Source organism: Sphaeramia orbicularis, chromosome 14 (assembly GCF_902148855.1).
Source record: "Sphaeramia orbicularis chromosome 14, fSphaOr1.1, whole genome shotgun sequence".
Classification (NCBI taxonomy): Eukaryota; Metazoa; Chordata; class Actinopteri; order Kurtiformes; family Apogonidae; genus Sphaeramia; species Sphaeramia orbicularis.
The window spans coordinates 17,058,187-17,082,942 of NC_043970.1; the positions used below are offsets into that span (position 1 = coordinate 17,058,187).

At 37.1% G+C, this 24,756-nt stretch overlaps 1 long non-coding RNA gene across 1 annotated transcript; it reads right to left on the minus strand.

The window, feature by feature from the left end:
* Positions 1-8,522: 8,522 nt before the first annotated feature.
* Positions 8,523-20,380, minus strand: LOC115433357 (uncharacterized). Its single transcript, XR_003937345.1, has 3 exons — positions 20,370-20,380; positions 16,583-16,590; positions 8,523-8,666 (listed from the first exon to the last, which is right to left on the minus strand). It is a non-coding gene; the product is annotated as an uncharacterized LOC115433357 (long non-coding RNA).
* Between the last annotated feature and the right edge of the window lie 4,376 nt (positions 20,381-24,756).

Sequence of the window (24,756 nt, forward strand, 5' to 3'; positions counted from 1 at the left end):
AACCTATCTATGCAAGGTGGACTTTTCAAGCATGGCTGATATAAAGAAGAAACCAGGAAGCAATTCAGAGCTGTTGAGGAAGGTTCATGTTTGTCTTTCTTCAATTCCTGCAAGAATATCAGCTTTGTGTTCAACTAAACAGGCCGTGGTTTCACACTGAGTAAGGAAATTGAGACTAGATTTGCATTATATTTGTTTGGTGGTGTGCCTTGTGATTTTTCTAATGTAAAATATGTGCCGTGGCTCAAAAAGGTTGGGAAACACTGGCGTAACAGGTGTTTCCAACAGGGAGACTCACTGAGGACACCTACTGGCCAGGTATAGTCGGTTGTTCAGAAGCTTGTCCAGTACATTCAGATCATATCAGTGTTTTATAAAATACTGGAAAGTCACACTTGAGTAGAAGTACAGGTACCCTACTAAAAAAGGACTTTGGTAGAAGTTCAAGTCACCAACTGAAATGCTACTCAAGAGTCTTTAAGTATTTAATATTTATTGTACTTAAGTATATGAAGGAATCTACAATTGAATGTACTCAAGTAATGAAAGCAAAAGTACATGAAGGAAGTCAGAATTGTGATTATTATAATGTTTATCCAGGATTTTAAAACATGGTAAAGTAAAAGACAAGCAGTCCAAATATTGAAAATGATGCCTATCACACACCTCAAAAACAAGGTTTCAAAAACCTCAACAGGAGTCGGCTCCTGCTGGGATTAGAAATGTCAGAATTATGAAAAACAAAAAAAGACCCACAAAGAAAACTATGAAACTTATGTGGCACCTCAAAAAATGGAGCCTACGTTATACTTCGTAAACAAGTGATCCAAAGTCTGAACCATTAATACCAACCTGTTTTTTGGCGTAGCTTCATTTAACTCTACCTCCCTCCCTCATTTGTTCTTTTTGGTTTCTCTTCTTCTATAGCTGCTGCCACTTACGAGATCACTGCCAACTGCTGCTGCTCACATGAACAAGTTGCCAACAGGTTGAGTATGGACCACCGTTCGCACTTTAGGTCCAATGACAAATCATCTTCCTGACTTTGTTGCGGTCACCGGTAATCTCAGCAGTGAAAACACCAAATTTCCTTTAATTCATTTTTTGTAATGAGTAACGATACTGTACAATAAAAATGTATCAGAGTAGAAGTATGGAATTGAGATGGGAAATGTAGTGAAGTGAAAGTGAAATACTCAGCAAAGTACGAATTCTCCCAAAACATACTTGAGTACAGTAGTGAAGTATCATTACTTTGTTACTATACAACACTGAGATCATATTTATCTGAACAGTCAAACTTTCTTAGATTTTTCTCCAAATATCCAAAATAAAAACATATATACATGTACGATATACATTTCATGCATTCAATACTGACAAAAATATTTTTGGGATATTCAGGGTCAATGGTTTAATATATCCGTAAAGCAGTGGCAGAGATATATTATTTATATGCTGCAGTTTTTCCTGCGCCTTGTTCATCTGATATTTACAAGAGAATGATGAGCGCAAATATCTGGTAAACACAATATGCTCACTTGATATCCTCTCACTAAAACAGACTGAATTATTCATCTTACAGCTGTAACTTATAATGGATCAGGATTAACCCTGTCCAAGTCGTTTAAATTTCAGCCAATCAATGCTGTGTTTGTAGTTTTTGAGAGGTTTAGATGTTTTTCATCAGTTTAAATGCATACCGGACATCATCAGTTGGAAAAATGTTAAGAATGACAGGGTCAGAAGATGAGGGTACAATGAAGACGTCACCGTACAATACTATGCCGATGTTGCAAGGTTCATTAACGAAAACTCTGTAACCAAAATCAATAAATGGTACAACTTTTTCCACGAGGAATTTGTCCATAAATATCAAGGTAAGTAGAGAGTGATCAGGCTGTTCCTGAACTGCTGGCTAGAATGACAAATCATTAGCATGTTTACGTCAACATAATTTATGTAAAATGTCCAGTCAACCTTACTGAAGCATTATAGTCTGCTTTGAATGAAACATTGTGGCATCAATTTGTTCTGTTTAGGGTTGTCCAAGTGGATGTCTTCTATGTAGCAACAGTAATGTTAGTCAGTTAACCTTTTTTCATGCAACTTTTGTGTTTATGTACTGTTCTCAATAGAAATGAAGCTGTTCCATGAGAAAAGGCTAGGAACAGCCTTAGGTTTCAGGCAGCGAACAATGATTCCCAGCATGTAATCTCTGGACGTGAAATGTCTGCTGCAAACATAACCATGACTGATTTAGAAACAATGTTTTGTTTTTAGTTTTATTTTGAAATGCTTTATTTTCAAGTTGGGCTGCTCTCATGTAACTCACTATAGCGTTGCCACAGCAGCTACCAAGGACTCAGCACTGATAGAAGTTACAAATTTTTAATTCCTTCTTAAGTTGTATGCAACCAACAAGGTAATTTCTGTTGTATATCTGTTTTATGTTTGTACAGAAAATTTTGAATTATTAATATATTGTGCATGTTATCATTTTATGCTTGCTTGTGTCTGCCACTTGTGTCTGCCTGTGCTTGGGGGGAATTACACCTACAACCGTTTTTAATCACAAACTGTGGTCCCTCATCCCACTGGATCGCCTGAATCCATTTCCGCTGAACCTCACTGTCCACAAGAAAATAATGAAAAGACAGATACAGCTGCTTTTGGGTATAACAAGAGCAACCTGGAACGCTATAAAAAGTCTTGTTCTTCGCTTGCGTCACAGTTGCCCTGATAGGTGAGGAAGTGGAATTCTGGAACGATTGCGTATTTCTGGTCAAAAATACGGAGGTTGTGAAAAAGGTCTATAAGCCAAATTTGTGGCTCTGACCAAGTACAGTCTACTCTCGTTATACCGCCAACTTCCGTTCACGGCCAAATTGGCGGTATAGCAAAAATGGCGTTACAACGGGTTGCGTCCATAATGTGCATGTCTTTACTATATGATGTCTATGCTGCCTCCGTTAACCCGTTCTAATTGCGTTTCTAAATAAATCTTGATTCTGTTATGTTGTAAGGGATCATTTAAAGTGGGGAAACATTTTAAGCATTATTATACCGTGTCAGGAAATGACACCCCATCATCTTGAGGCTTTGGCTTAATCCCACGTCCTCTTCCCGACATCCTGACCTACTGAGTGTTCTGCGATAAATGAACGGTGGCCGTTCCGTAGACCTACTCGTAGCTTGTCGCGATCAGCGTCTGGCGCGTTTGTTTCAGTGCATTGTTAAAATTTATGTGTACTCGATGGCAATCACGCTGGCGGTATAACGGTCGGGAAATCAATGGTATAAGTGTTGTTTGTGCATGGAACTGGGCTGGCGGATGGCGATAGGCGGAAATGGCGGTAGCTAATGGAATAATGCATTGGGGATTTTTGTGCAATGGTTTTGGTCAGCGGTGAGCGAAAATGGCGGTATAACAGCGGGCGGTTTAACAAGAGTAGACTGTAGTTGTTAACATTTTTTGGCCCAACATCACTACTGACATTGTTTTGAGCATTATAATGTATTATTTTAACCCATGATTAATAACATTTACATTAACATGACATATTTAATCTACTAATCCCACCATCTAAACACTATGTCTACAGAGTTAAATTTCAGTACATGTATGTGTTTTTCTGTCTTAAACAATTATTTATTAAACTGCTGAATATTTCAGGGCTTTTTTGTTTCATAGTCTAAATACGGATTACCCCAAGTGATTGAAATCCCTCCCCCAATTTTTTAAAGGTTATCATTTGAGCCTTGTTGGTAATTCCTATTTCTGTTTGATGCCGCTGATGCCGCAGGAGAGCAAACCACTGCTACTCCCTTTAAACTAATGAATATGGATTTTAATTATTTTTTCAATTTCAGTTTTGGGTTATTATGCCTTGTTGTAATTATCTGTGTACACCCTGCCGCTCAGCGCAAATTCCCCCCTCTACATGGAGATGCAAGCTCTATCTTTATTCATGTATACATCCCCCCTTTTTGTTTTGTTGTTGTTGTTTTTTAATACTGACAATGTTTGTAGGTGAAGGGGGGGGGTCTTTAAAAACCTTTGATCATACGCAGACAGTAGTTTTCCGGTATTTATCTAAAAAGAAGGTGCAGGCAGAAACAGCTCTTTTTGCCTTTGTAGTGATTGGCCTTTGGGCAATCACAAGTCAACAGAACTTCTCTTCTCTCCAGGAAGCATTAGTGATAAAAGAAATCATGAAGTATTTTCTGATGCTGTGAATACACATAGCTCACTTCCTTGATGCTTTTATTTCCACCGACTTAAAAAGGCATGTTTAATTGCTTAACAGAACCAGGATGTTATCCGCAGTGAATGAGTAGCATGGTGACAGGGCTGAAAAAAAAAAAAAAAATGAATAAAACAGTGCAGTGATGATGAGCTTGTAATGATCAGGAAGTCAGGAAGCAGTCTATGGAGGAAGTACAAAACAATCAGGCCATACACATCGCATTAAAGCTAATTTCATAATGACATTAATAAATACGCATTTGATTTTCCTTTTGTGATGCAGATTTGATCAAAGAGCTGCATATAATAATAATGAAAGCGCAAATAAACAATTCAGACAGGTTAATCAAACGTTGAACTGCGCTGCTATGCCTTGCAGAAAAGAAAAATTGACAAATGTCACCGAGTGAAAGCTGTTCCGTTGGAAAATGCACAGCCTGCTAACTTAAGGAATTACAGAAAAGATTAAAACATGACTTGGCTCTGTGGGGTCGTGTTGTTGGCAGGCAACAGCAGATCCAAATATCAGTAGGTTAAAGGCTAATGCAAGAGTATAGACTCACTCAGAGCTCACTAAATGAGTTCATCTCAGCCTTTGACCTGTGCTGTATTACATAGTCCGGCAACATTTTGCAGAAAAACGTCATTCCCTTTCCTCTGAGCAGCTGCTGTTTGCACATGCATTTCCTTACATCACGTCTGTGTTTGTTTGTGAAAGAGAAGAAGGCGAGATGTGAAGCCTGAAGCTGAAATACTGTATCCATTATTGAGAACATAACCAGCTCCACAGAGTCCGACAGATAGACAGCCAGAGCCCAAAACACACTAATATGATGCAATCCATTACAAACACACCGCCAGATATACTGCTTTTGTTTGCTTAGACTTAGGTCAAATTATAATCAGGTTTTTACATTTTTATCCAGTGCAACACCACCATGAACTACCGTCTGAAAAATATCTGCAAAGTCACCAATTTAAAAAAAAAAAATTGGATCTAGTTGGATTTAGTCCATAGGTACGACTGGATGATTGGGCCAAAAATGTCATTAAGGCTGCAAACGTTGGCAAAAATTCATACTGCAAACAAACAAATTATGACTCTAACATCAAAGGGGGGGAAATTAAGTGCATGCTCAATAGTTGCAGGTGTGTCAAAAAATGTGCATAAAATAATCAGGTTCTTATAAAGCAGAGGGTTCCAAAGTGGGTACGCATACCTACAGGGGTACTAGGAAGAAGCCAAGGGGGTACTTGGAATTTTTTTGGAAAAATACATTAAATAAGTCATCATGTACCGAACGCAAAAAAAAAATTATTAGAATTAATGTTGGAATATAAAACACAATAAATACATTCATATAATAGTTTTATTGTCAATCATCTTGTTTAAGCTTTGGTAACATTTTAAGAACATTTCTATTTTATATTATTTAAAATGAGTTTATTTGAGTGGCTAAGTAATTATATTTGTTGATAAAAGGTTCATTTAGTAATTAATGACCAATTTATTTATTTTTCTTGTCAATAATAGAAGGCACTTTTCAATTTATATTTTGCAAACAAAATTTACTTCATTTAAAAAATGATATTTTTTATGTATTATGGTTAAATATATGTGGTTTGTTTACAAAGTTTTGAAAATATAGACAAACACAAATTTTTTTCAAAGACAATGCTGAAGCGAGAGTTGGGGGTATTTGGCTAAAAAAGTGTATTTCAGGAGGTACTCCACTGTAAAATTTTGAGAACCACTGTTACAAAGGATAGGGGTGGAATGAATGAATAACAAAATGATAAAAAGGACTCTTGGAAATGAAATTAATCATTAATGTTCACAAAGTATTATCTACAAAAATTCAACAAACACGACTGTTTGTGATGGTACTTTTTTAACCTTCTGTAAATCAAGGTTCAGTGTATAATATCAGTGATGAAATTGCAGATTGTAACCAACTGAATACCCCCTTTCCCTCCCCTATGGTGGCCATAAAACGTGTAAAGTTCTCATTTGTCAGTCGTCGCTTTTCCGTTGGACGTCTGAGCAAAACTTTACTGATATTTACTAAATGTTGAAAAAACAGAAGTGCGTAATGTCAGTTTTTCCATTAAATCACAAATGCAATGATTTGTTTATTATCGCAAGATGACATGAGAAGTCGTTTCATAAACATGGCGATGAACGTAAATATGGTGTTGATTTACAGATATATTCATTATTATTATATATTACCCCTCTATCTCGTACTAAATTAAAAATGATTGGGTTTCCTGGTGTGTCCACACATACCGCGACATGTTTCTTCTTCTTCTTCACTTGTAACGTATGTCATCATCCATTTTTTTAACTCACCCGACTCTAGTTGCGAAAAAAGGTCTTTCCTTGCAGTTTTATGTGATATACCATTTTGCGCTATGCCCGAAAAACCACCTCTTGCCAGTGCCAAAACTTGTAATCGAAAAATGAGACTTTGGCGAAATTGTCATTTTTTCCATGAGGTAAATTTTTATGTGCAAGTTATATTTGCGCAATTTAAGGGTCAATGGAAAAGTGACTATTGTCCTCCCCTGATGTTTATCGCAAGATGACATGAGAAGTTTTTCCATAAACATGGCGACGAACGTAAATATGGTGTTGATTTACAGATATATTCATTATTATTATATATTACCCCTCTATCTCGTACTAAATTAAAAATGATTGGGTTTCCTGGTGTGTCCACACATACCGTGACATGTTTCTTCTTCTTCTTCACTTGTTGTAACGTATGTCATCATCCATTTTTTTAAGTCACCCGACTCTAGTTGCGAAAAAAGGTCTTTCCTTGCAGTTTATAGTGATATACTATTTTGCACTATGCCCGAAAAACCACCTCTTTGCCAGCGCATGAACTTTTATCGAAAAATGAGACTTTCGGCGAAATTGTCAATTTTCCATTAGGTAAATTTTTATGAGCAGGTTATATTTGCGCAATTTGAGGGTCAATGGAAAAGCGACTACTGTTTCTTTGGTGGCTATTTAGTGAACAGGACTCTAACACTGTAGTGACAATATGCTGTATTATGATGACAACCTTCTCCCCTACTTTAATCAATAATATTATATCACATTTCTGCAATTGGAAGCAACTAAATTCCCTAAATATTGCATACTTATCTTGTAACTAGCTGTAAAACTTGACATAGATGATGAAAATATACCAAAAGTTTTCATTATGCTTGTTTTACACATGTCCGCGCCCAGTGTCTGTGAATCTAAGATATCACCACGCAACAGATGCTGTGTTTATTTTCCTGACCTGCCCATTGGCATCACTTTCACCTGGTCTACTCTGGGGAGATTCATGCAATCATAGGTTTCACTGCTTTAACAGACTGATGGGTCGATTCTTTATTATGGACTTGTAGACACTGAGCAGACTGCTGAATAGATTATAAGGATCACCATAGACTGGACATTATCAGTGATCAGAGGAACATGACATCACCCACTGGTTCCTGAGATGCCTTTTTTTTTTTTTTTTTTTACATGTAGCTTCCTTGGGACAATTTCTACAAAGTTGGTTTACAGTTTTGATACTTTGATTTTTGCATTTTTGACACATTTTTTTTAATATTTAAAATGTGTCTTTACTTATAATGGGCCATATTTTAATGGCTTACAACATGGAAATGGTTAGAGATATCTATATAGTTCCTATTGAGCACTGATAGAACGTCATACATGGACTTTCATTTGGGTCCATGACCTTTGACCTTGAGTGATCCTGAAGGGTCAAACTCAAGGTCACCAATGTCTATATTTCTACAGTCTTCTATAAAACTACAGCTCAGGTTCGTTTCAAAATTTGTGAGTGGTTTCCTTGGGACAATGTCTACAAAGTTTGTTCACATTTGAGACATTTTGATTTTTGAATTTTTTAGGCATTTTTGATTGCTTATAATGGACCATATTTTGATGGCTTATAAAAATGGAAATTGTTGAGCTTGTAGTATTCTCTCCTTCTTCTTCTGACATGTTTCAATAAGAAAGACAGGGATTTTCTTCTTTGTTTCACTTTTTTTGAAACGTATAAAAGGAGGACATTTCTCATATTCTGGTAGGAGGCAAAGTGAGGAAGTGAGGTCATCAGCCGGAAGTACAGAACACTGACCTTCGACTTAAAAGTGTACAAAATATAAAGTGCATGTACAAGAAAAAAAAAGTAACAGAAGAAAAGTCAAAATTCACATAAATAACATTTGTACATGAGAACATAAATCTAACAGAAATACTTTGAGATATTGATATAGTTACCACTGAGCACTGATTGGAAGTCATTTATGGACTTTCATTTCATCTGTTGAGTTCTCCTCCAGTGAAAGTACCACCCACTTCTACTGGGAGATTAATCTCCTGCATCAAGACCACAGGACTCTATAGCTGCATTTCCACTATGTGGTACCGACTTGACTCTACTTAGGTACCAGGTACTAGGCCATTTCCATTACAGGATAGTACCGACTTTAGAGTACCTGGTCATCATAGCGACACTACATGTAACTTCCATGGTTGCTGATAAACTTGTTCGTTGCGTGTTGCCCTGTCAAGCTCACGCTTAATCTTTTCATCGGCCAGCAGCGACAGAAAAGTCTGAACCTCCTCGACTGATTATGGTGACGTTTTGCGGGCTGTCATCATGGATTAGCCTACCCGTATATTCACTGTAACTTCCAAATCTTTTTTTTTTTTTTAAATGGTGGCTCGCGCATTGATGACGCAATGGCGTAGAAACAACCCTGTATTGCAGACCAATCAGTGGTCTGCAGTGTTTACACGTCACATTTTAGCATCTCTTCACCCATTTTGGAACCTCGGCCAAGCAAGTACTAAAAAAAAATAGTACCAGATTCCAGGTTCTTTTATGTAATGGAAACATAAAGTCGAGTTGAGTCAAGTCGAGTCGGTACCACATAGTGGAAATGTGGCATATCGTAGCGGCAGAACCTGACAACCTCACAAATTCAATTTGTTTTTGATTCTTGGTAGAACATGCTAGTGAGCTACAGGGCCATTGGTCCTATTTTTAGATTTAGTCATCACCATGTTGGTTTTTGAGAGTGGAAGTGACCCTATTTGAAGAAGCTGGAACTATGGGAGGGTCAGGGGGCAGAGCTGAGTTAATGGTATAGTGCTAGCTAACTGGCTTGGTAAAACAGTAAACTTCATTAAGCACTGGAAAAGTCATTTTAACCTCTTAACCACCACTACACTGGAGCTGTCTGTCAGGAAAAATCCATTTGTCCATTTTCTGCACCGCCGGAGCCTATCCTAGTTACCAATAGGTGAAGCCTGGACTTTACACCAGTTTGTTGAAGGGTACTGGGAAAAATGTGTTTTATTAACCCTCCGGTATCCCGTCCAGCCAGGCCCTTACTAAGCACAAAGTGTGCCTTTTTGGAACACTTGTGGAATAATGTCGAAAAAATGTTCATACAGTTTGTTTTTAATTCTTTTACACTTTTTTCTATTTCATCAACTTGCACCATAAATAAAAATACCAAATACTCAATAACTGTCACATTTTTTAACCCTTTAAATGCCGTGTTTGTAATGTAAACAAACCATTTTTTGGATGCAAAAAACACAAAAAAATTATTTTTTTCAACATACTACATAAAAATTGGATCACATATTATTTGATTTTTGCAGCCTGGCATATGTCAATGATTAACAGCAACATTGGTTCATTTGCATCATTATTTTTGGTGCTAGGTCAAATGTTCAAAAATACTAGCATCTGTCACCAAGTGTGCCAAAAATGCACACCTATAAATCAAACTGTTAAATATTATAGATTGATTTATTTTTCTGCTTTAATTTGATTTTATTTTTGTAAATCAAGGTCAGCCCTAATCATACATATCAAATGGAAGAAATAGTGCGTTTTAGGCACACTTGGGAGACAGATGCTAGTCTTGTAATTTTCTTTTGTTTACAATGTGCACATTTTAGTCGATGGCTGGAATTTTAAAGATCATGCAAAAATGAACAACTTTTGAATTCAAACCTTATTTAAATTGTGAAAAATAATATGAAGTTTTTTAACACGAAGTACAAAGTGTGCCTAAAAGGCGCACCCGGATACTGGAGGGTTAAATAAACAGAAAATCCTAACATCTGATTCTGTGTTAGTGCCATCGATAAAAGACCAACATGGCAGACGTCATGGCCTCCTATTTCCCATGAGATGAAATTAACGAAGCAATATTTAGATGAAGACGAGATTGCTTTTTTTTATTGTGGCAGATTAAAATAAATGGGGCTGAATGAGTCCTGAATAAGAAAATATTGACTTAGTAATTTTTGGACAGAATTTCAGAGTAAATCTATAGAAATTAGGGCATTTTGGAGCCAGCTTTTTTAATGATCTAAATTTCAGCCTTTTGTGGTTTTATAATAACACAGGCTGACACTGAGATTGGGATTCCATTAGTCAAACAGCTCTAGTTACCAAAATAAACATCTACTAGGAAAATGTGTGACATGACATAAAATTATATAAATGATATTGCAATAATTATCTTTTTTTATCATCACTCCACGTCTTAACCGTAGAAAAGCAACACTTTATAATATTACGATCAGGTGATTATGATTTATGAGATGTGCAGATTTGACATGCTCTGCCTCTCTTGCAGGTTTGTTAACGTGGGTAGAATTTTCTTGTTGTACATTACTGTCAAATGGGCTATGTTGTGTCTCTTAATTTAAGGTTTTTACAAAGATTACATGTTAATGCTTCCATCCCCTACTACCTTAAGTGCCAGTAAGTAAGACCTGATGCTGGGCTGATTTGACACCTGTCTGGAAAGAAATATGGCACAAACTACATTTTCTGCCACTGAACAGAGAATAATATTTGAAGAGCCGACATTTTGAAAGTTTAAGTACCTATTTATCTCACAAGAGGAGGGCAGTATGTGAGAAAATATTAGCTAATGAGTCTGATGTCATCACCTTAAAATCTGTGATTTATTGAGTCGTTAAAATTTAGCGTTAGTCAGATAAAAACAATATAACAGCTTTACTTACTGCTTTCCTCATAGAGCGCTGGATGATGCTACCATTAAAGAATAAACAGGTGGCCTTTGCAGGAAACAGAAACCATAAAACTAACAGGTGCTGGGATTCCTGCGCCTTTGTTTTGAGGTGTGACAGAGTGGAGAGGCCCTGTAAAGTAACTTCATAATACATCTTTTAATGAGTACTCTCTCTCTCTCTCTCTGTCTGCCTCTCAGTATTGGTGCCACAGATGTTACATTTCTGATTCAGTTTTCTGCCACAGTGGCAGTCTATGGTAATAAATCAGAAGCATCAACAATCTGTTTAAATTTACATTCCTTCTGCCAGTGAACAAGAAGGCGTTGTTCTAAAAGAAAGAACACAAAGTTTCTATCAGTAATTCTTTCTTTTTAGAAGCAAAATTTCTATACAGACTTTAAAGTAAATAAAGACAAACATAAACATTTATGGGCCTATAAACAGGCTGCAAAATATTCCTGTGAGAGTTGTTAAGTAGTCAGTTGTTTGTGAAATGCAGGTGCAGTCATAGAGTCAGGGCAGTCAATGTATTTTTAACACCACTCATGATGTTTCAGGGTAGCACAGGTTGTCAGCTTATGAATTTAAAATTTCTACAAATTTTGTATGGCTGTAAAGGTCATCATGTGTTACCTTTAGGTGAGGGTTGTTGTGTTGAACTGCAAGTGTTGTATTTATCATAGCTTTCTGTGCCAGCTAAAGCATTTGGATTTTCTGAGTTTCTGTTCATTAAATACAACATACAGTGCCCCGTCAAAGCATACGTCAGACACAATATTTCATCGGACTGCTGTTAGCTTTGATTACAGAAGGCATTCACCATGAAATCATTTGTACAATGCAATGGTTATCCACAGTTTGTAGTGACTTTGTTGTGACTTGTTCTAGGTCGCAATAGGAAAATGAATGCATCCAGAACTGGAGTAAATCCAGTTCGTAACACAGGCCCCCACAGGCTTGTACTGTAGGCACTAGGCATGATGGGTAATCACTTTGTTCACCTCTCTTCTTACTCTGATGGACCCATCACTCTGGAACAGGGTCATTCTGGACTCATCAGACCACATGACCTTTTTCTATTGAAACACAGTCCAGTCTTTATGCTCCGTATCAAACTGATGGTTAAGAAACGAGAAGCAACTCACAGCAGTGGTTTAGTCCAGGGTATACAGAGTATACCCACTTATTTTTCAGTCAGTATTGCATATACCCACCTCTAAATCCCCCCTGATGTGTACCATTCAGTAGTATCTGCAGCCAAATTGCCCATTTTTTCCCCTAGGATTGTGAAGCCATGACCCGCCCTACTCTGCCTCTAATTGGCCTTCACTGATTAGATTGGTGACTTTTTAACATGAGGACTGATGAGCCAATCAGAAGCAGAACAGGGTGGGTCATGCCGAGGAAAATATTGCTAACTTTTGCTGGCCACCTCTGGAACCTGATTGGACACCTCAGGTGCCAGTTTCACCCCAATTGATTGACAGGTTACTGCACGTCTCATTGAAAGATCCACGATTATTGGAAATGCAAACAAGACAGGCAGAATAAACGTCTTTCAAGTGAGTGACACATATTGAGAGAACCTACTTTCATGGAATACATAATTCTGACATAAGTTTTAAGGTGGTTTCAGAATGAGTCAATGTTTTAAACAACCGGTCATGTGACTGCATATTTAGAGGAAAAGAGATGTTGTCGCCAATAGTTAAACTGTGTGAGTAGGCTAACATTATGAAAGGTTAATGTTATCCTATCTTTGCCTCATGTTGAATCCATGTACATTCGTGCAGCTGCTTGTGTGACCAGTAATACCTACAAACTGCTCCTGATCAAGTCATGATAATTTTATAATAGAGAGCAAATACTGCAGATGGATTTTTGGGTAAACTAAATAGAGTAGTCTTATATGTCAATGTTTCTAAAACAGAGTGTTTTTTTTCTGGACTACTTTTTAAAAAAAAAAAGGCAAAAATTGAGAGTATACCCACTTCTCCAGGGACCACTACACCACTGACTCACTGTATCAGTCCGAAGAATGTGTTGCAGCTGAAATATATTAACCATTACAGGAAGAATCTGACCTGTTTGCTTGGTTAAACCCAAGTGGGAACATTGGTTTTTGACTGACCACTGTACTTTTTCCTGACGTCAGTGACCGTGACTGTCTATGTCTTATACTGTACACTATGCTGTTTTGCATATGTTAAGTACCAGGAGGTGTTGACATTAGCTGACTTCTTCTCTCAGTGAATGGCTGTGTCAGTAGGCCACATCCATGATAAGAACCAGTGTCTTGATTTTTTCATAGAGGACTTTTCTGCAAGAATCCTTTTACTCACTTCAGACTTCTTCAGTGCCTCTTTTCTAATCATCTATGGCGCCAGGTGTAAACCACGATAGCAATGTAATCATATAAGCACATGCAAATCCTACATCTACCTTCAACTACATCTATTTTGAAGAATGTTATTTTTGTACTCCAGTGCAGGGTAGAATTTGAGGAGCTCTCACATATACAGCTCTGGAAAAAAATTAAGAGACCACTGCAATTTCCTCTGAAATCAGCATGTCTGTATGTATGACAGCCATTCCATTCCTGTGTCTGTTGAATTCCAACACAAGCACACCTTATTCTACTGAATAAACATCTGGTCCATGTCTTATTGAAGAAGCAGAAGTATAAACACCACCACTGTGGCCATCACTATCTTCTTACAACAGGCAAAAACAGTGCTATTAGTACCGCCAAAGTAAGTGGAATCAAAAATAACTATTGAAAACTACTGGACTTCTGCTCTGACAATGTTCCCAAACTCTGAGGACTGGTTTTTCTGTCAGGACAATGCTCCTGGCCTCAGCTAGGTCAGTAAAGATGTGGATGACGGACCACCAGATGAAGACCCTGTCATGGCCAGCCCAATCTCCAGACCTGAACCCACTTTGAAAACTTCTGGAGGAAGATCGATGGGCACAAGCCATGGAACATTGCTGAGCTTCTTGAATTTCTATGTCAGGAGCTGCATAAAGTCATCCAACAGCAATGGTGGAGAGCCAAGACACGTAAAAGCTGTCATTGAAAATCAGGGTTATTCCACCAAATATTGATGTTTGAACTTTTACCAAGTTGCCACATTAGTATTGTGTTGTTTAGAAATGAATATCAGCTGGTTTTCTTTGCATTATTTGACATCTGCATCTTTTTGTTATTTTGACCATGTGTCATGTTCTGCAAATACACGCTCTAAAAAACATTTGGAATTTTGGAGAAATGTTGTCGGTAGTTTACAGAATAAAACAAAAATGTTAATTTTACTCGAGGGTCAAAACACAGTAATGTCCCGTCAGAGAGCGAAGTTTAATTGATTGCCATTCCGACATTTATTTCAATATAAAGTAGCTCCTTGTTTTGGATAATCCCTTATGGTCCAACTAAAGCAAAAATTAATTTGAAAGTAAAAATGTGGGTCATTTAGCAACACTAATCTGTCAGATTGTCTCTAAAATGTCCCGTCACAGAGATTTCGAATACTGTGTTTTGACCCTCAAACACATACCTATAAATGGTAAAATCGCAGAAAGTGATAATTTTGCAGTAGTCTCTTATTTTTTTTCCAGAGCTGTGTATATTTCCTCTTGTGTTGTTGTGTTCAGTGAGTTTGTTCAGTGAATACCTTCTTGTTTAGTTCCTGTAATTCAACATCCAACAGCAATGGTGGAGAGCCAAGACACGTGAAAGCGATCATAGAAAATCAGGGTTATTCCACCAAATACTGATGTCTGAACTTTTCCCAAGTGACAACATTAGTATTATGTTGTTTAGAAATGAACATGAACTGATTTTCTTTGCATTATTTGACATCTGCATCTTTTTGTTATTTTGACCACGTGTCATGTTCTGCAAATACATGCTATAAATAATAATATTTTGGTTTAGAATTTGGAAGAAATGTTGTCAGTAGGTTAGAGAATAAAACAAAAATGTTCATTTTACTCAAACACATACCTATAAATGGTAAAATAAGAGAAAGTGATAATTTTGTTGTGGTCTGTTATTTTTTTCCAGAGCTGAAGGTCTCCACTAGAGAGGGGAGTTCACTTTTCTGCTTGAACCACCAGTCGTTCATTCATTTTCTCAACTTTTATCCAACAGGCAAAGGCAGAATACACCTTGGAAGTGTCACCAGTTCGACAAAAAACACATATGGGGAATTTTGATTGACCTCTTAATGTATTGAGTGCATGTCTTTGGACACTAGAAGGAAGCCGGACGTGGGGAGAACATTCAAACTCCACACAGAAAAGTCCCCTCCACTGGTTCAGTGGGTTCAGTGGAATCAAACCCATTACCTTTTTTGCTGTGAAAAGACAGTCCTAACCACTGCACCACTGGAACCACCATATTATTGTTAAAAAAAACCCAAAAAAAAAACCCACAAGTTTGACCTGTTTTCTTCTCAATGATGTGAATATATGTATACTTCCTTAATAGCCCTGAATGGGTTAAATCTGTCCTAAAATAAATAAATGTATCAGCACATTGTTTTTTAATGTTCGATTATGCAGTGTTACTATTCGCGTCACCTTATTCAATGTAACCGTTATTTCAACAGAGTCGTCAATCATAGATTTATTACATATGAAAAAAAAAAGTGAAAGAAAACAACAGAGTGTGCCAAAAGAAAGCAACGTTAAACACAGGCAGCACCATGTCTTATGTTTGACATGACAAATATACAACTGGTCTGATGATGTAAGTGACTCAAATAGCCTATTCTCCAATGCATTACACAAGTGACAAGCAGAGTAAACAAACATTTGAGTCCCCACACTGGTCCGGGCCCTCGAGCCATACTGCAGATTGGCTGACACTTTGCTTTGATAAAAGGCTCCCTCTGAATTCAAAGTTAGTGCCTTGGAAATTGGCATCACAAGCTCCAGGTTTGAGACGCTAGTAAATTATGGAGCACTAAAAGGATTTTGGGCTCTTGTTCAAAGGGGAGTTAACCGAATAAAAATAAATGAGGACAAATGAAAAATAACAACACTCTTAAAATCCTTGGCTCTTATCGGATTTTCAGTGTCGATTCCATCAGGTATAATGCTCAGGTGTATTAAGAGATGGATGACTGAAGTTGTAATTATTCACATATATCATTGGTTTGCAGCATGTGGAGCTGATTATTCATTATGTTGGAAACATGTTGTGTACAGGTAAATGGAACACTGACACAGCATCAGGGGAGGACAATAGTCACTTTTCCATTGACCCTTAAATTGCGCAAATATAACTTGCACATAAAAATTTGCCTAATGGGAAAATGACAGTTTCGCCAAAAGTCTCATTTTTTGATTACAAGTTATGGCGCTGGCAAGAGGTGGTTTTTCGGGCGTAGCGCAAGTGGTATATCATGCAAAACTGCAATGGAAAGACCTTTTTTCGCAACTAGAGTCAGGTGAATTAAAAAAACGTATGTTGACAGAAGGTACAACAAGCGAAGAAGAAGAAACATGTCGCGGTATGTGTGGACACACCAGGAAACCCAATCATTTTTTAATTTAGTACGAGATAGAGTGGTAATATATAGGGATGCATTGATACCACTTTTTTCCAGACCGAGTACAAGTACTTAAATTTAAGTACTTGCTGATAGCGAGTACCTATACAAGTACTTAATAATCCCATTCCAGTTCTTAGTTCCTTTTGTAAATGTGCTTTATTGTCATTGTCATTAGTCTGACTGGAACAAGGTGCTGCTACTGACATTAAATGTGTTGGAATGAGTGTTTCTCAATTAATCCACCAGGGGGCGCCGCTCTGAATTAACCATACTGGACAAATACCACGAAGAAGAGTAAAGATTTTTTGAGAAGAAGAAAGTCAGCAATAACAAACATGGAGATGACAGAGGTAACACTAATGTGATACTAATATTGCAGCGTTTTCGCTGGTAAGGTTTAAAAGCGACGTTTCAGCAGGAAGAGAAAAGAGAAATGAGTGATAAGTTTGGTTTTCACTTCTGCTGGCGGCGGTCTGCACCACTCCATAATTCTGGCCCAGGCCTGGGTAGTTGTCATAAATCTGTCAGTAGTTTTACTCTAACTCACACAGTCATTCTTTGAACAGATCCTCTACCTCCACGGTTCTTGGTGGTATTCTCCGTCTGGGTACGCATCCGCCAGCACCTGGAAAATGGGTGGAATGTACACAGAGGACGGACAGAACGCTCCATCTGTGTCTGTTTCTTTAATGTTACTGTCAGTCAGTGTTACTTTTATCACCGTCATTTATTTTGAAAAATCTCCACACTCTTCACACTCCCCACACATTATTCCACCGCCTCGTACCTGCTGCACTGAACTGTGAATGTCACACGACCGTAAGTGGTATCGGTGCATTTGTATCGGGTTACTTTTACAAGTACAAATACAAGTACACACTGAGTATCGGAGCCGATGCCCGATACTGGTATCGGATCGGTGCATCCCTAGTAATATATAATAATAATGAATATATCTGTAAATCAACACCATATTTACGTTTGTCACCATGTTTGTGGAATGACTTCTCGTGTCATCTCCTGATAATAAATAAACAAATCATCGCATTTGTGATTTAATGGAAAAACTGACATTACGCACTTCTGTTTTTTTGACATTTAGTAAATATCTGTAAAGTTTTGCGCAGATTTCCGATGGAAAAGCGACTAATGAGTTATTTATTCATTCTTCTAAACATATAAATTGCTGCTTCATTTGAAGAACTCTAAAACAAGGTTAAACATAATTCACAGAGATAATACATCAAAATGGCAGCAGTTTGAACTCTGCTGTTTGCTCTCAATGATCTTTTGTCACCAAGTGAGTAAATGCTGAGGCAATGACTGAGTTGTCAGTCACTGCACACAGGCTGCTATTGGACAAAGAACCAAATAACACAAAATGACCATATTTGTCTACAGGGGACTAATAGCATTGTTGATCAATACCAATCACTCAGTAATTACTTGGCTTGCTACAGAGATTTTGGAAGCAAACTTGTCTGAGTTTTTCACCAACAGAGCTATGGATCTCTGAGCTGGAGCAAAGCAGGAGCCATCATGCCACACTTGGTAGTAAAGCCAATAATCTAAATGATAATTAAGTACAGCTGCAGTTTATGTTCAATGGATATACAGGCTGCTAGGTCATTACATGTCTGTTGGACTTTCTCCAGTGAAAATGTGTGTCACTATGAGGAAATTGTAAGTGCGATAATAATCAATTTGGAACCTTGTGTTTGATTTTTACCCTCGGCCCTTGCAGCAGGGTATTTTCGTGAGTCCGTCGTCCATCCGTCTGTCTGTCCATAAGTGCAAAAACTTTGCCGTGGACTGTTATGTTGTGAATGTTCCAAAACTAACCAGTCGAAGCAGTAGTGGATGAGGCAACTGCTGTTACATGTGATATAGTTTATGTTAAAGCACATAATAATTTGAGCTAAATCACTACCAAATCATCCATCTTGTGGGGAAGTTGTTATGGCTTTCCTACAATCAGTCTTTATTTTGTCTGTTATGGGCTTTTTAGACGGGATATTAAGTCTGAACACCAGTCAGACATATTAGGTGACGGAAATTCTCCTTAATGCTGGATGCAATAAAATGGAAAAAGGTAGAAGAGGAAGGCTGAGCAATGTAAAAATGTAAAAACATCATGGTGAACTGTAGCAAACTCTGTGCACTGTAAACCCCTGATTCTAATGGAAGAAAAAAAAATATTCAAAATGATTCAAAATGCAAAAATTACACTGAAGATATTAACAATCCTTTTAGTTCAGGTTCCACATTCAGACCAGTTCAATCTCAAGTGGGAGGGGCTTGTAAAATACTATTAAAATAATATATAAATAATGACAACTCCAAATTTTTCTCTTTGTAAATGTAAATATTTTCATGTATTTACACTAAAACAAAGTATAATTTCGCAAAAAATGTGAATAACCTGAACAAATATGAACAACCTTAACAAGATTCTGCCTGTTATTAAATGTTTGGTGTATTTTTTATATTATAATGTAAATGATAAACTGAGGCAGAATATTGTTAAAATTACACTTATTATATTAAAAGCAAACAACTGGGAAAACAGCAGCAATGCTGGAAAGGATGTGGACACATGAATGCCAACCACTCGCATATCTTTTGGACACGTGTAAAAATGCAAATGTTTTGGAACCATGTTGTTCAGACAATGGAGAATATTTTAAATGATAAAATTCCAATGGACCCCCAGACTATCTACCTTGGTCTAATACCTGATGACATAATTAAAAGAGAAGACACTTACTTATTTAAAATTTTAATTCTTGCCTGCAAAAAGGTAGTCAGAAGGAACTGGTTGAAAAGTGACCCTTTTCAACCACAACAATGGCTGGACATTATGGAGGAAATATATTCCATGGAAAAATTAACATTTCAGATGAGGATTAAGATGGGAACTTTTAAGCGAAGATGGGAGAAATGGATCATATTCAAGGACAGAAATTCTTGATATCAGATTGAGTATGGAAAAGCAGTCAAATGTATAAGGAACAACATCCCCCTTGTATTGTGTGTGTTTCCCTTTTTTTTTTTTCTTTTTTTTTTTATTGAGTGTTGTTACTGCATTGTAAAAGTGATTTAAAACATTAAAATATGGAGTATTTTTTTAAAAAATTATACTTATTTTGTCAGTTTGTTAATGTTATTCACATTGTTTGAAAGGATAGTTTGTAGATGTAAATCTTTTCATAATGTAAATTAACTTTTTTTGCTCTAAGACATAGAGAAAAGTTTGGAGTTGACATTATTTATATATTATTATGTTATTCTTTTACTGGTCTGGCCTGACTATGTTGCAAGGGCTAAGCTCAATAAAGAAAATTCAACCAAGATGTGATGAAAATGACTCACGTTATGCTGTATTGATGAATATTTAAACCAAATCCTGATGTTTTACTAACCAAATGAAGAAAATCTCATCTCATCAAGGAACTCTCATTTAGGAAAAGCAAACAAACGTGAAAATACGGATCCTCTGAGATGTAAAGATGTGTTTCCTTGGAACTTAAGAAATATAATCATGCTTTGCTGCAAAAATGAGACGCAATGAAATCCATAAAACTTATTGAGTTTCTTTAAAGAATGTCAGTGTACACTTTAGAAGATTAAAATATCTCATGCCAACATTATGAATGACTTAAAAAACAAAACAAAACTGGAAAGCATTAAAGATAAAATGTGGTAAAGTATTAAAGATGTCATGAGTTACATATTTTCAGTTTTAGAAATGAAGATAGACACCCTGCAGTTTATACAAGTCTTAACCAAACCCCAAACCACCTGCTGGCTTCTGTTTTTTTTTTTTTTTTTTTCTTTTTAGTAGAATGACCATACACACACTCATGACAAATGATCAGAGTTTGGCGTTTTGCTCTGTGTACAATTAAATGTTACAAACAGACCAAGGTTAGTCCAAACTTTGTTGGCATCAGACAACACTTCACTTCAAGGTGAACACAACACAGCTCCACCAAAACATCTGAGACAAGTATTTCAAAGCAGCTTAAACCAGTTCACAATAAATTGGTTATTCAAGGTTGAATCAGGTGAATAAAATATCCATTTAAAAAGAAGCGGTCCCCGAGCAGGAATCTGTCTCAACTAGACCTTAATATTTCAAGGAAGTGGTGGAAGTATATGAATGGAATGTGGGATCTGGAAGTAGAAGGTCATTGCTTTGAAAATCTGGGGAGTGCAACTTTCATCATCTGGACCGAATGCTTTTGATGTGATTTAAGTAAATGTATTAAGTCAGCCCAGTTAAGTCAAGTGTAAACTGCATGACCACTATTCACCACAAATCTACTCCCATTAAACAACCTTTCTGACCACTGCGATGTTGTGGGATGATGGAACTGATGGGAAAAAGATGGGAGTCAACCTGCACTCTGATGTGCACACATCCAGAGTACGTGTCAGCATTCAGTGGCTGATGTAAAAAAGATGAAGCTCATGCTCAGTCCGGTAAAAATGTTTAATAGTGAGACAATCTTTACCATGTCTCCCAAACAGAAAAGAGCACTTTCCTTAATAAGCACTTGCAAGAAAGTATTCAGAATAACTGTAGAAAAAAACAAAGTCTCAAATGTCATTTTATATAAAATACCTGAGAATACATAATTTCCTGGTCTGTCAGAGTTTTTAAAACCGAAGAAGTCACTAAAAACTAGGGATGGGAATCGACAAGAATTTAACGATTCCGATTCCATTATCGATTTTGCTTATCAATCTGATTCCTTATTGATTCTCTTATCGATTCTCTTTGGGTGAGGGAATAAAACAGTACAAATGGGTGTGTTTGCATTAAATGTCTTTTATATTTCCATCTCTGCACAGAAAATATAACATATACAGTATAAAGTATACAGTATAAATAATAATAACAGAATGATACCGGGCTCGGTTCGGGGGTGCAGTGAAAGTGAAACTAAAGATGCTTTACTAATTCCTCTGTTACCGCATTTCAACTCAGCCCGTCTCCCGTTGTTGTGCACCTCATTTCCTTTCCCTTACCTTCGGAAATTTGTATTTGAGGGGGTACGACATTTGTTGCCCGCACTGGAACCGGGCCCGGATGACGGCCTGGTGTTCACTCTGCCACTAGACTCACGAGTGCCACTAAGTAGCATGTCAAATACATGGCATTCCTCTAAATGAATCGCATGCTGTGGACAAATGTTTGAACATATGGGAGGGATTTCACCCTTTTGAAGAAATGGAAGCTTTGCAAGTGTTACAAGTGGACCTGGTGTCGTCTTTTTGGACCATTTCTGCCTCAACACCATGTTGGCTACGTTCTGATCAAAATAATGCAGCGTACGCGTGATGTCATCACGCATGCGCAACAAAGGTGGAATCGATAAGCAGAATCATTAAGCAGGCAGGCAAACGATTCCAAGGAATCGAGCTACTGGGATCCGGTTCTCAAAAAGAACCAGTTCTTGAGTCCCATCCCTAGTCTCAAATGTCATTTTATATACAGGGTGGGGAAGCAAAATTTACAATGAACATTTAGTTGTTTTTTCTCAGCAGACACTACATCAATTGTTTTGAAACCAAACATATATTGATGTCATAATCATACCTAACACTATTATCCATACCTTTTCAGAAACTTTTGCCCATATGAGTAATCAGGAAAGCAAACGTCAAAGAGTGTGTGATTTGCTGAATGCACTCGTCACACCAAAGGAGATTTCAAAAATAGTTGGAGTGTCCATAAAGACTGTTTATAATGGAAAGAAGAGAATGACTATGAGCAAAACTATCACGAGAAAGTCTGGAAGATACTATTAAAGAAGAATGGGAGAAGTTGTCACCCGAATATTTGAGGAACACTTGCGCAAGTTTCAGGAAGCGTGTGAAGGCAGTTATTGAGAAAGAAGGAGGACACATAGAATAAAAACATTTTCTATTATGTCAATTTTCTTGTGGCAAATAAATTCTCATGACTTTCAGTAAACTAATTGGTCATACACTGTCATGTTTCAATCCCTGCCTCAAAATATTGTAAATTTTGCTTCCCCACCCTGTAAAATACCTGAGAATACATAATTTCCTGGTCTATCAGAGTTTTTAAAACTGAAGAAGTCACTAAAAACTCAAGGTGTTATGCCCCATCTACACCAATAGGAATGATTTTTGTAGAACAATGAAAAAACATGCTCATCTGACCATAGCACAGACTTCCACTGTCTCTCAGTCAAATTTTGTCTCAGTTTAACTTTTTTTTTTAGTATGCTACAAGAATCAAAATCAAAATTTGTTAGCAAAAATACAAAAATAATTCCGATTTATTATGGTCAGTTAAATACAGTTTGAAGCCAATGAACAAATAAATCGGTTGAAGGATTTGAATGTGCATAAAGGAACCGTGCACATCCAGAACAGGGGTGGAATGCATGAAAAACACAAGAGCGAAAAAGACAACAAAGTCAACAAAATATAAAAGCATGGAGCTCAAAGATATAGAGCTCCAACCGATTAATCGATTAGGTGCTTGAAGCGAATTCAAAAATTCATGATGCGATTAATCGACTCAAATTGATTGAAGGGAAGTATTCAATTGCAGTTTTCCTGAACTGAAGCTTCTTTGTGCGTCACAATAAGCGTCCGTGTGAAACACAACAGTGGAACCAATGTTTAACAGCAGAGAAATGAAGAAAACAAAGCTTTGATTCAGGAGAATTGTGGTTGAATGATGTTTTTGGATCACTTTGAGTCAATTAATCGGTTGCAGCTCTACAAAGATACAAGAGCTAGTCACCGCCAAAGCGTTCTGGGTACAGCAACGTGATTGTAAGGCTATTGTATTCCAGAATTACTTACATCCTCCAGAATATTGGTCCTATCAACTTGCTGTTTTCGCTACTGTGTTCCTTGACTAAAAATACAGAAGTATGGCAAACTGCAACAGTCAACTCTTTCTGATTTTTTTGTGAAATCCACAGACACACACACTTGGCTTTTCTAATATAGATGACAGTAGCGTATAGAACCTGGTCCTGCCTTCAGGTTCTGCTGATTAGATGTGATTGGATGCAACTGTGGGTTCCACCACAGCTGAAGGTGATTGGCCTGGGTGGGCGTGGCTACCAGGAGGCTCTGAACAGTAAACAGCTTCATTTTGATTTCCACATATTACCCTGAGTAGAAAACACCATTCATTTCATTCGTTGTTAGTCCTTGGTTTTGAGGATCCAGTGGTATTTTTTATTCTTTGCCTATCCTTCTGATAGATTTAGTAGTGTGGTGAAGATTTCTTTCCTCACCACCTTTCAGAACCCATTGTTTGGGCCATATCCTTGTAGTGTTTTTGTTAGTTTCTCTCAGTTCTGCCACAAACCTTTCATTTTTCATTTTCATTTATTTTGTTCATGGTTGTGCATTTCATCAGCAGACATTCAATAATCATCAGGTGAACAAACATTTACACACCCATGCTTGAAAAGGAGCAGGATGAAGAAAATTTTATATTTCCTGCCCCCTTCTAAATAAGAATAGCCTATACACAACTAGCTATAAAGTCATACTGTATAAAGTCAGACAAACCAAACAAAATACGTCTTAAATGAATACAAAACCAATTGCAAAACTACATGTCCGGGAAGTACAAAACAAACAAAACATAGGTAAATATATACAGTACCTGATGAAATGATGCAAAACAATTACGATACCAGACCAAAATATGTAAAAAAATATGGCACAAGATGCAAAACAAATACAAAGCAAAATGTAAAAACTTATAACTGCTCATATAATCTCACTTCTTTCACTTAGTGCACGGGAAAAACAAACCGAACCTCATTTGCACAAGCAATCATCTCTGTTTAAGGAGC